Source organism: Salvelinus sp. IW2-2015, unplaced genomic scaffold (genome assembly GCF_002910315.2).
Source record: "Salvelinus sp. IW2-2015 unplaced genomic scaffold, ASM291031v2 Un_scaffold3895, whole genome shotgun sequence".
Classification (NCBI taxonomy): domain Eukaryota; kingdom Metazoa; phylum Chordata; class Actinopteri; order Salmoniformes; family Salmonidae; genus Salvelinus; species Salvelinus sp. IW2-2015.
In genome coordinates this window covers 37,655-51,203 of record NW_019945169.1, presented here as the reverse complement: position 1 = coordinate 51,203, position 13,549 = coordinate 37,655, and the positions used below count along the sequence as shown (strand labels likewise).

Here is a 13,549-nt window from a genome sequence, read left to right as displayed (position 1 = left end):
CTCTCCTTCCTTTAGGGGACCAATGGGGCTGAGGGTCTGGTGGGGAAGAAAGGGCCAGTGGGGCCCCAGGGACATTCAGGGAAGCCTGGCCCAGAGGGCCTCCGAGGGATCCCAGGCCCCGGGGTGAGTCCCCCTCTCCTCTCCTCTCCTTACTCTAACTCAAACATACATCTCCCTCTACTGTAGCCTGTGGCTCTGCTGCTCCACTCATCATGTCTCCCTAATTAGTTTAGTATAAACTGTCTTGGTTTACTATCAACATGCATGGTGCATCTCAGTACAACCAGCAACAAGGCTTGGGGACATGTTGTCATATGACCTTCAGCAACCCCAGTCAATGCTGGGGCCCTTCACTAATTGATTAACCCCTATTTGTGTTTTCATTTGCAGGGTGAGCAAGGGTTAAACGGCCCCCCAGGCCAGACGGGACCCCCTGGACCCATGGTAAGATCCCCATGCATATTACATGTTCATATGTCAACCTACTGTACTGTTATTGACTCTCTTCCACATAACATATGGTAGGTAGCCTTGATAGGGTCAATTCCAGTGATACGTCAATTATATTTTTTCACCCATGTGTAACCATGTAGTGTAAATGTGATCTTGTGTTGTTCCCAGGGACCCCCAGGACTGCCAGGTTTGAAAGGAGACCCGGGCAGGAAGGGAGATAAAGGTCACGGGGGTCTGATCGGTCTGATCGGACCTCCAGGAGAGCTGGGAGAGAAGGGAGACAGAGGCCTGCCCGGAAATCAGGGCACACAAGGAACCAAAGGAGACGGGGGTAAGGGTGGCCTCCCTGGCCCCACCGGCCCCCCAGGACCCCCTGGACTTTCTGTAAGTGCCCCCTCCTCCTCAGTCACCCCACCCTACTCAGCTCTTCATAGTTGGCTTTGCTTTACTCTGATATGACTTTTCCTATTTTCCTATTTTCCTATAAAATGGCCTCTCTTCCCCTGTTAGGGTGCAGTTGGTGAGAGAGGATCCAAAGGAGACCTGGTGAGTCCAGTCATCTGACTGTATCTCCACATTGTCATTCTTCTCCTTACGCACCAGCCAAAAGCTAGCAGCTGGCAGGAGCGTATGCTGCCAGACAAGCCGTTATCTCGCCTTGCCAAATGAACCATCGTTCAGCCTAATTTTCTACATTGTGCTTTTTAAATGTATTTTGGCCTTAAAAGTGAGCCCATACAGTGATGTGTTGTTCCTGTGGGTAGAGTGTATTTTAATAGGATATAGTGGTGCGGTGTGATGTTATGAAAAGTACYATAGCGTGTCATGTAGAGAGCAGGGGCTTTGGCCACAGACTGCTGATGCACAGAGCTGGATAATCCTATAAACCCTWGAACCATATCTGCCAGGATCAAAGAGGGATTTGGCAAACTAGTGTGAGAATCGCTCCAGGTGACCGGAGGATTGATGCAGGATTTTGGTACACTCTTTTCTTCAGGGCGCCATCGGACCCCAAGGAGACACTGGCCCCGCCGGATCCCCCGGACCCCCTGTAAGTCCTCCACACACACACCTCCCCACCTCCACACTTCTTATCCACCCCACCTTTCTCTTTCTGTTTCTCTCCGTCCCCTCTTTTCTGTCTCATCGCCTGTTGTTGTTCAACCACACACACCTCCCCACCTCCACACTTCTTATCCACCCACTTTCCTCTTTCTGTTTCTCTCCATCCCCTCTTTTTCCGTCTCATCCCTGTTGTTGTTCAACAACACAACCTCACGCTCTCCTTCCCCCATCTTCTCTTTTTTTCCGCCTCTCCCAGTCACTGTTGTTTCTTGTCGTTCGTCTTCCACTTGTGTTCCTTCTCTCCAGGGTCCGCCTGCCACCATGGTCAGCGCTGCTATCAGAGACCACGAGGGCCGGAGGAAGAGGAAGAGGCACTCTAGGATGGTGCAAGAGGCGCACTCCCCTACGAGGAAGTAGAGATGAAGATGGATCTGGAGCAGGAGGTGTTCCTGCAGGCAGACCAGCCCATGCTGGAGGAGGCAGAGGGCATGGAGGAGGTGTTTGCCTCCCTCATCTCCATGAAGACAGAGGTGGAGCTGATGAGGAAGCCCCTGGGGACCTTTGAGAGCCCCGCCCGCACCTGCAAGGAGCTCATGATGATCCAGCATGGCTACAGAGACGGTCAGCACATCACCTCATCACCCTCGTAAGCACACAGATCTCCTTCATCACCCTGCATTGGCACTCATATTGACGTGAACATGTAGAAAATCTACCCCCTTGAACTTCTTCACCTTTTGTTGCGTTACAAAGGTGAGATTGAACTAGCATTTAATTGCATTTTTTTTGTCATTGATCTACACAAAATACTCCATAATGTCAAAGTGAAAAGAAAATTATATATTTTTTTTTGCTAATTTATCTTTTTTTTCCAACTAAAATATAGTCGTTGCGTAAGTATTCAGCTCCTTTGTTCAGGCAAGCCTAAATTAGCTCAGAAGTACAAATTTGACAAATCACAYAATAAGTTATATGGACTCACTCTGTGTGAAATAATAATGTCTCTGTCCCCCACAAATGTAAAGTCCCTCAGTCAAGTATGGAATTTCAAGCACAGATTCAACTACAAAGACCAGGGAGCTTTTTGAAGCCTCATAAAGAAGGCCAGTGATTGGTAGATGGATAACAATAACAAATCAGACATTGCATATCTCTTTAAGCACGGTCAAGTTAASAATTATGCTGTGGATGATGTATTACACCACCGAGACACATAAAAAACACAGTCGTCCTTCTGAACTGAGCTGCAGGACAGTAAGGAAACTGATCAGGGACGTCACCATGAGGCCATTGGGGATTTTAAAACAGCTACAGAGTTCAATGGCTTAGATGGGAGAAAACTGAGGATGGATCAACAACATTGTAGTGACTCCACAATAATGACCTAAATGACGGAGTCAAAAGAAGAATACAAATATTCCAAAACATACATATGTATGCAACAAGGCACTAAAGTAATACTGCAAAAAACACAGCAAAGGAATACACTTTTTGGCCTAAATGCAAAGCCTGTTTGGGGAAAAGCCAACACAACACATTACTGAGTCACTGCCTCCGTATTTTCAATCATGGTGGTGGCTGCATCATGGTATGGGTATGCTTGACATCGGCAAAGACTGGGGAGTTTTTCAGGATGAAAAGAAACAGGATGAAGCACGGGAAAATCCTAGAGRGAAACCTGCTTCAGTCKGCTTTACACCTGACACTCGGAGAGCAATTCACCTTTCAGCTTTCAATAACCTAAAATAGAAGGCCAAATCTATGCTGGAAGACAGTGCTTCTAAGAAGACAGTGGCCAAGTTACACTTTTGAGTTAAGTCTGCTTGCAAATCTATGGCAACACTTGAAAATTGCTTTCTAGCCATGATCCCCAACAGAGTTGACAGAGCTTGAAGCAGTTTGAAAAGAATAATGGGCAAATANAAATCTATGGCAACACTTGAAAATTGCTTTCTAGCCATGATCCCCAACAGAGTTGACAGAGCTTGAAGCAGTTTGAAAAGAATAATGGGCAAATATTGCACAATCCAGGTGTGTAAAGCTTTTCTGAGACTTACCCAAGAAGACTAACAGCTGTAATCGCTGCCAAATGTGTTTATAACAAGTAATGATTCTGGGGGGTGAATATGTATCTAATCAAGGTATATTAGTGTTTTCTTTTTCATTATTCTTAAAAAAAATATATCAATAATTGTTCTTACACTTTGACATTACAGAGTATTTTGTGTAGATCGTTGACAAAAAAATTACAATCAAATCCATTTTAATTCCACTTTGTAACACAATAGAATGTGAAGAAGTCCAAAGGAGGAGTAGACTTTCTATCGGCACTGTATTTGATTGAGCAAATGAGCCACCAAATCCTCCAATAGCCAGGATAATTACCTGTTACATCATACATACTCTATGATTTAATGTCTTCCCCTTTCACTTGCCTGATCTGCTGTCCCGTATTGAAATGACACCGCTGTCTYTGTCTCCGTACCTGTCCCAGGTGACTACTGGATCGACCCCAACCAGGGATGTCACAGGGACTCCATCAAGGTCTTCTGTAACTTCACCGCTGAGGGAGAGACCTGTCTCTACCCTGACAAGAGGATGGAAACTGTGAGTCTCAAACTACCTTGATGTTTCCTCACATCAACCTAACTAGAACATTGTAGTAGTGTACAGTACATATTCATTGGCCTCAGATCAACTGGTGTCTTACAGATGCACTATCTTAATTTGACCCTATTTTTCACAGCAGGAAAATAATCCAGCAGCAACAGGATATGTGAATTATTATATGGATTATAATTAATATAATTTTTTAGGGGTTGATACATTTTCTGTTACATTTTTCATAATGGCAAATAGATTTTAAAGTGGAAATGACAAACTTTCGAAGCCTTTTAAAACCTTTAATACACTACAGTTGGTATTTCCTGCTGTGTAGGAACATTCTCCGCAACAACAGAGTGATCAAGTTAAGATACCAGATCTGTACATCCTCAGAAGCCTGTGTTACAGAGACTCCTTGTTTCCTTCTCTATTCTTGTGAACAGGTGAAGCTAGCAGCCTGGAACAAAGAGAAGCCAGGAAGCTGGTTCAGCCAATACAGGAAAGGCAAACAGGTACTGACCACTTTYAACTGCTGCCATTCATTTAAATGTTTCCAAACACCAGGTAGATTATATTAATTTAAAGGGAGTGCATTTGAATAATAATCATGTGTATAATTGAGTAGATGTGCATGTGTGTGAGCATGTGCGTGATTGAACCYACTGTCCAATWGAGTGTTCATGTATGTGCCCATGTATGATACCTGTGTTTTCTGCCTGCAGTWGTGAGTGAGTCACACAKAGCTACTGGCAGCAGTGGACTCTCATTGAAGAGCATTCAGCGCTTTGAGCACTGGTCTTTCATGTGCACCTGACCAGACATCTCTTAACACAGAAAGATAATCACTTCTCTGCCAGTCCAATGCCTTTCACTGACTCTTTCACACCCACGCCATTGTGTCCTTTTCTCTCTCTCTCTCTCTCTCTTTCACTTTCTTTCTTCCTCTCTCACTAACTCTCGCTTTCTCTCTGACTCTCTTATTCTGACTCTAGGCGAATTACTGTGACCTTTGTCCCCTCCTCTCCTGTTACATTATTAATGAAACACGGGTTGAGATTTCTAAGAGAGAGAAAAGGTTCATGGTAACACAATTGGTCCTAGCCTTCCTTCCTTTGTTCACCAGGGTGGATATAGCGCTCTGTCGCCAGCATTAACTCTTCACAGCTTGGTTTTGTCCAGCATTAACTCTGTCAGTTTAGTTTTGTGCCAGCATTAACTCTGTCCGCTTGGTTTTGTGCCAGCATTAACTCTGTCAGCTTTGTTTTTGTGCCAGCATTAACTCGTGTCAGTTTAGTTTTGTGCCAGCATTAACTCTGTCCGCTTGGTTTTGTGCCAGCATTAACTCTGTCAGTTTAGTTTTGTGCCAGCATTAACTCTGTCCGCTTGGTTTTGTGCCAGCATTAACTCTGTCCGCTTCGTTTTGTGCCAGCATTAACTCTGTCAGTTTAGTTTGTGCCAGCATTAACTCTGTCGCTTGGTTTTGTGCCAGCATTAACTCTGTCAGCTTGGTTTGTGCCAGCATTAACTCTTTCCGCTTGGTTTTGTGCCAGCATTAACTCTGTCAGCTTGGTTTTGTGCCAGCATTAACTCTGTCAGCTTGTTTTGTGCCAGCATAACTCTGTCAGCTTGGTTTTGTGCCAGCATTAACTCTGTCCGCTTGGTTTTGTGCCAGCATTAACTCTGTCCGCTTGTTTTGTGCCAGCATTAACTCTGTCCGCTTGTTTTGTGCAGCATTAACTCTGTCAGTTAGTTTTTGTGCCAGCATTAACTCTTCCGCTTGGTTTTGTGCCAGCATTAACTCTGTCAGCTTTTTTGTGCCAGCATTAACTCTGTCCGCTTGGTTTTGTGCCAGCATACCTGCAGCTTGTTTTGTCCAGCATTAACTCTGTCGCTTCGTTTGTGCCAGCATTAACTCTGTCAGTTTAGTTTGTGCCAGCATTAACTCTGTCCGCTTTTTTGCACATACCTGTTCATTAGTTTTGTGCCAGCATTAACTCTGTCCGCTTGTTTTGTGCCAGCATTAACTCTGTCCGCTTCGTTTTTGCCAGCATTAACTCTGTCATTAGTTTGTGCCAGCATTAACTCTGTCAGCTTGGTTTTGTGCCAGCATTAACTCTGTCCGACTTGGTTTTGTGCAGCATTAACTCTGTCAGCTTGTTTTGTGCCAGCATTAACTCTGTCAGCTTGGTTTTGTGCCAGCATTAACTCTGTCCGCTTGGTTTTGTGCCAGCATTAACTCTGTCCGCTTGGTTTTGTGCCAGCATTAACCTGTCCGCTTGGTTTTGTGCCAGCATTAACTCTGTCAGCTTGGTTTTCCTGCCCAGGTTATTTGGTCATGGAAACCTCCTGGCCCTAGCCATTATAGATTGGATGTACAGTGAAGTCGGAAGTTAACATACACCTTAGCCAAATACATTTAAACTCAGTTTTTTCACAATTCCTGACATTTAATCCAAGTAAAGATGTATGTCTTAGGTCAGATAATTAAGATCACCACTTTATTTTAAGAATGTGAAATGTCAGAATAATAGTAGAGAATGATTTATTTAAGCTTTTATTTCTTTCTTCACATTCCCAGTGGGTCAGAAGTTTACATACACTCAATTAGTATTTGGTAGCATTGCCTTTAAATTGTTTAACTTGGGTCAAACGTTTTGGGTATCCTTCCACAAGCTTCCCACAATAACTTGGGTGAATTTTGGTCCATTCCACCTGACAGAGCTGGTGAACTGAGTCAGGTTTGTAGGCCTCCTGCTCGCACACACTTTTTCAGTTCTGCCCAGATATTTTCTATAGGATTGAGGTCAGGGCTTTGTGATGCCACTCCAATACCTTGACTTTGTTGTCCTTACGCCATTTTCCAGAACTTTGTAAGTATGCTTGGGGTCATTGTCCATTTGGAAGACCCATTTGCAACCAAGCTTTAACTTCCTGACTGATGTCTTGAGATGTTGCTTCAATATATCAACATAATTTTGCTTCCTCATGAAGCCATCTATTTGTGAAGTGCACCAGTCCCTCCTGCAGCAAAGCACCCCCACAACATGACTGCCACCCCCATGCTTCACCGGTTGGGATGGTGTTCTTCGGCTTGCAAGCCTCCCCTTTTTCCTCCAAACATAATGATGAACATTATGCCCAAACAGTTCTATTTTTGTTCATCAGACCAGAGACATTTCTCCAAAAAGTACGATCTTTGTCCCATGTGCAGTTGCAAACCGTAGCTTTTTTATGGGGGTTCTGGAGCAGTGGCTTCTTCCTTGTTGCGCCGCCTTTCAGGTTATGTAGATATAGGACTTTTTACTGTGGAAATAGATACTTTTGTTACCGTTTCCTCCAGCATCTTCACAAGGTCCTTTGCTGTTGTTCTGGGATTGATTTGCAATTTTCTTACTAAAGTACGTTCACTCTAGGAGACAGAACGCATCTCCTTCCTGAGCGGTATGATGGCTATGTGTCCCATGGTGTTTTATACTTGCGTACTATTGTTTGTACAAATGTACGTGGTACCTTCAGGCATTTGGAAATTGCTCCCAAGGATGAACCAGACTTGTGGAGGTCTACAATTTTCTTCTGAGGTCTTGGCTGATTTCTTTTGATTTCCTGATTTTCAAGCAAAGAGGCACTGATTTGAAGTTAGCCTTGAAATACATCCACAGGTACACCTCCAATTGACTCAAATGATGTCAATTAGCCTATCAGAAGCTTCTAAAGCCATGACATAATTTTCTGGAATTTTCCAAGCTGTTTAAAGGCACAGTCAACTTGGTGTATGTAAACTTCTGACCCACTGGAATTGTGATACAGTGAATTTTAAGTGAAATAATCTGTCCGTAAACAATTGTTGGAAAAAATACTTGTGTCATGCCAAAGTAGATGTCCTAACCGACCTGCCAAAACTATAGTTTGTTAACAAGAAATTTGTGGAGTGGTTGAAAAAACAAGTTTTAATGACTCCACCTAAGTGTATGTAAACTCCAACTGTATATAGTGCTTTACCAGACTCTACTACCAATGCATTGCACTGCTTCAGTTCCAGTACAATGACTCTGATATGCTGTGTGTCCCTGGTCCAGTTCCAGTACAATGACTCTGATATGCTGTGTGTCCCTGGTCCAGTTCCAGTACAATGACTCTGATATGCTGTGTGTCTCTGTCCAGTTCCAGTACAATGACTCTGACATGCTGTGTGTCTCTGGTCCAGTTACAGTACAATGACTCTGATATGTGTGTGTCTCTGGTCCTACAATGACTCTGATATGTTGTGTGTCTCTGTCCAGTTCCAGTACAATGACTCTGATATGCTGTTGTCCTGTCCAGTCCAGTACAATGACTCTGATATGCTGTGTGTCTCTGTGCCAGTTCCATACAATGACTCTGACATGCTGTGTGTCTCTGGTCCAGTTCCAGTACAATGACTCTGATATGCTGTGTGTCTCTGGTCCAGTTCCAGTACAATGACTCTGATAGTGGTGTGTCTCTGGTACAGTTCCAGTACAATGACTCTGATATGCTGTGTGTCCCTGGTCCAGTTCCAGTACAATGACTTCTGATATGCGTGTGTCTCTGGTCCAGTTCCAGTACAATGACTCTGATATGCTGTGTGTCTCTGGTCCAGTTCCAGTACAATGACTCTGATATGCTGTGTGTCTCTGGTCCAGGTCCATACAATGACTCTGATATGTTGTGTGTCTCTGTCCAGTTCCAGTACAATGACTCTGATATGCTGTGTGTCTCTGTTCCAGTTCCAGTACAATGACTCATATGTGTGCTCTGGCCAGTACAATGACTCTGATATGCTGTGTGTCTCTGTCCAGTTCCAGTACAATGACTCTGATATGCTGTGTGTCTCTGGTCCAGTACAATGTCTCTGATATGCTGTGTGTCTCTGGTCCAGTTCCAGTACAATGACTCTGATATGTTGTGTGTCTCTGGTCCAGTTCCAGTACAATGACTCTGATATTGTGTCTTGGTCCAGTACAATGACTCTGATATGTTGCGTCTCTGTCCAGTACAATGACTCTGAATGTTGTGTGTCTCTGGTCCAGTACAATGACTCTGATATTCTGTGTGTCTCTGGTCCAGTTCCAGTACAATGACTCTGATATGTTGTGCTCTCGGTCCAGTACAATGACTCTGATATGTTGTGTCTCTGGTCCAGTACAATGACTCTGATATGTTGCGTCTCTGGTCCAGTACAATGACTCTATATGTTGTGTCTCTGGTCCAGTACAATGACTCTGATATGTTGCGTCTCTGGTCCAGTACAATGACTCTGATATGTTGTGTCTCTGGTCCAGTACAAAGACTCTGATATGTTGCGTCTCTGGTCCAGTACAATGACTCTGATTAGTTGTGTGTCTCTGGTCCAGTACAATGACTCTGATATGCTGTGTTCTTTCTGGTCATTCAGTACAATGACTCTGATATGTTGTGTCTCTGGTCCAGTACAATGACTCTGATATGTTGTGTCTCTGGTCCAGTACAATGACTCTGATATGCTGGTGTCTCTGGTCAGTTCCAGTACAATGACTCTGATATGCTGTGTGTCTCTGGTCCAGTTCCAGTACAATGACTCTGATATGTTTGTGTCTCTGGTCCATCCAGTACAATGACTCTATATTTGTGTCTCTGTCAGGACAATGACTCTGATATGTTGTGTCTCTGGTCCAGTACAATGACTCTGATATGCGTGTGTCTCTGGTCCAGTTCCAGTACAATGACTCTGATATGCTGTGTGTCTCTGGTCCAGTTCCAGTACAATTACTCTGATATGCTGTGTGTCTCTGGTACAGTTCCAGTACAATGACTCTGATATCTGTGGTCTCTGTGTCCAGTTACAGTACAATGACTCTGATATGCTGTGTGTCTCTGGTCCATTTACAGTACAATGACTCTGATATGCTGTGTCTTCTGGTCCAGTACAATGACTCTGATATGCTGTGTGTCTCTGGTCCAGTTCCAGTACAATGACTCTGATATGTTGTGTCTCTGGTTCCAGTACAATGTCTCTATATGCTGGTGTCTCTGGTCCAGTACAATGACTCTGATATGTTGTGTCTCTGGTCCAGTACAATGACTTTGATATGCTTTGTGTCTCTGGTCCAGTACAATGACTCTGATATGTTGTGTCTCTGCCAGTACAATGACTCTGATATGTTGTGTCTCTGGTCCAGTACAATGACTCTGATATGCTGCGTGTCTCTGGTCCAGTTACAGTACAATGACTCTGATATGCTGTGTGTCTCTGGTCCAGTTACAGTACAGTGACTCTGATGGGAACCCGGTCCACGTGGTCCAGCTGACCTTCCTGAAACTGCTGAGTGCCACGGCCAGACAGATCTTCACCTACTCCTGCCAGAACTCTGCCGGCTGGTCGACAGCGCCACCCGCAGCCACCAGCACGCCATACGCTTCCGGGCAGCAACGACGAGGAGATGAGCCAGGCCAAGAGCCCCTTCATCCAGGCAACACACGACGGATGCCAGGTAGGTGCCATGCAGAGACAAAGAAATTAATGAATGACTGAATAATGTAATTGCGCTGTTTTGACCAATGCTAATGTTTTGACCAATGCTAATGTTTTGACAATGGTAATGTTTTGGCTAATGGTAATGTTTGACCAATGCTAATGTTTTGACCAATGCTAATGTTTTTGACCAATGTAATGTTTTGCTAATGTAATGTTTTGACCAATGCTAATGTTTTGATCAATGCTAATGTTTGACCAATGCTAATGTTTTGACCAATGGTAATGTTTGACCAATGCTAATGTTTTGGCTAATGCTAATGTTTTGACAATGCTAATGTTTTGATCAATGCTAATGTTTTGACCAATGGTAATGTTTTGACCAATGTTTTGTCAGCTGCTGTTTGATTCGATAAGGCCATGCAGCTGGTCACGATCAGTTCATCATATGATATCTGAGTATGGTATAGATAGGATCGAAGTTAGAATAAAGCTAGGAAGTTAGCAGGCACAGTGTAATCCTCCAACGCTGCTGTCTTTTTCTTTGTCTCTGGTGTAGTTCCGTAAGGGACAGGAGCGGACAGTCCTGGAGATCGACTCCCCCAGAGCAGAGCTGCTGCCAGTCATAGACGTGGCCCCCTCAGACTTTGGAAGCAGCAACCAAAAGTTTGGCTTCCACGTGGGACCAGTATGTTACAACGGTTAACTAACGTTGTCTCAACCAACYAAGGAATGACCGGAACTGACCTGCACAACAACTTACCAATGAAAGAAACTGAACTTCACTGTTGTTTCCACACGCAATATTTATTATTATATGTCCGTATATGTGGTGGGTTTCTGGCATATGTTATAAGACTCTCAACAACCAATGGCAAGTAGAGGAGCAAAGGCAAGGAGGAACAAAGCACATTTATCAAAGGGAATTCATCCAATTAGATCTATTTAATGTGTAGTGTTTTTTTCTTTGTCGTCCTTCTTTTCTTCGCTCACCTTTTGAGTGTGCTGTAATTAGATTCGCTAGAAGTAGTCTCTTGTTCCACTTGACAACAACCAATTTAAAAAGACAGGCAGATCCCTCCCATGTTGAGGCATGGGGTTAGCCTGTCATCTGTGGTATGGGTCAGTTGAGTGGCACTGTCTTTTGTCAGGCCTGGGATGCAGATGAGATGAGTTGCTACCTGAGGGATTGTGATGAGAGTGGAGTGGAATTAGCAGGAGACACCATCTGGCATTCTCATTAGCATGCCTGGATTGCAGTAGGATAATATCATATTGCAGTATAAGGACATCAGTTCTTGTTAACTGGGGGTGTACCGCAGAATCTACGGATGTAGGATCTTAATTTGAGAAAGTTTGCTACAGCAGGAAAATAATCATGCAGCAACAGGAAATGTGAATTATTATGTGGATTATAATGAATTGACATTTTTGTTGGGGTTGATGCATTTTTCATCAGGGAAAATCAAGTCTGAAATGTCAAAGTAAAAATTACAAATACACCACAAGTTGGACATTTCCTGCATTGGAACAGGGTGATCAAATTAAGATCCTACATCGGTAGCATGTCAATTCCATACTAGTCTATTTCATCTGTCAACATCCCCTGTGTTAGTTAGAAGGTTGAACATACTGTATAATAGAAATGATATCTTTGCTCAGTGTTTACCCTTCAACTGCAGATGACTCACTGAATGACCTTGAGAAGTGCACACAATACCATGTTGCTAGTAGTCTATTGAGCCCAATGGTTACTTGAATGGAGAAGGCTGCTGTCCTTATTGGACTGGTTTACTCTGCACGCCTGTTGATAATATGACTTTCCGGCCTTCCATGTTTTCATTTCCTATTTGTGTCAGTTTTATTTTATTACGGAAAACAAGCATGCTGTATTCCAGGCCTTAATGGTTGAGCTGGAGCTGTTTCAGCCCGAGAATGAGTTTCAGAGCATGTTGTTCTTGAAGAGGATATGAACAGTGTTTTCTCCAGTCCTCCGTTTGTCTGTTACATCAAGGAGTATTTCACATGTCGTTGTTTTCATCTTTTTAAAAGTACCATTATTATCCACCGTCCTGTTCTCCACCTCAGTCATGTATTTGTTTATTTTGTTTTATATGTGTATTCATTTTTATGATGTATTTTGTTATGATGTGTGGTGCTAAAGAAAATGTTTTTGTTTTGTGTCAACTACGTTTGTGTTGTTGTGTGTCTTGAGGCAGGAGGAGGGAGAACGGGTACAAGTTATTGGTGCTAAAAAAGCCGTGCATGATGGGAAAGGAATACTCTCTGAGCCAGGGAGTATCATATCGTACTGTAGGACTGGACACTACAGTACACACACTCTAACCTGCTGTATGGTAGGCAGGTTACAGTACCAGAGGTAGGTTAGGGGTAAGTTCCACGTTTTCGCTTTAAGCGTTAAAACTCCCAAGACAGCYGTTGTTACAACGTAGTGCCTTTACATCTCTACAACATTTCTCCAACAACCTGCMGGCTGGTCTCCCAGCCTGTATACATAAACAGTACTGGCAGTTTATCAGCTTACTCCTCCTCACACTGTCTTTTAGTATTTAAACAATTACAGTAAAATTCCCCACCCTGTCCTGCCACACACTGTGTATAGTATCTGTTCTACTCATTTTATATACTGTACAGTTATTCTAAGAACTTGAGTATGATTAATAATCTGTTGCCTGAATGAAAATGTGTTTGTGAAACGTGATGAGCGAATAAAAAAAAATATTTTAAAAAGACTAGGCTGTATCTGGGAGGGACAGAGAGAGAGAGAGAGAGAGAGAGAGAGAGAGAGAGAGAGAGTTGTTTGTATCGGCCTCTCACCACTCAGTGTAATAGACAAACAATTCTCTTCATTACCGCCTAGTTCTGCAACATTCACTCAATGAGCCCGCAATCAACATCCCACCACAGCAGATGTAATCAACTCTGATTGGATTCCCA

General features: G+C 43.5%; 1 pseudogene; it reads left to right on the top strand.

The window, feature by feature from the left end:
* Window positions 1-15: 15 nt before the first annotated feature.
* LOC112076632 (collagen alpha-1(XI) chain-like) lies at window positions 16-13,342 on the top strand (annotated as a pseudogene).
* Window positions 13,343-13,549: the final 207 nt, after the last annotated feature.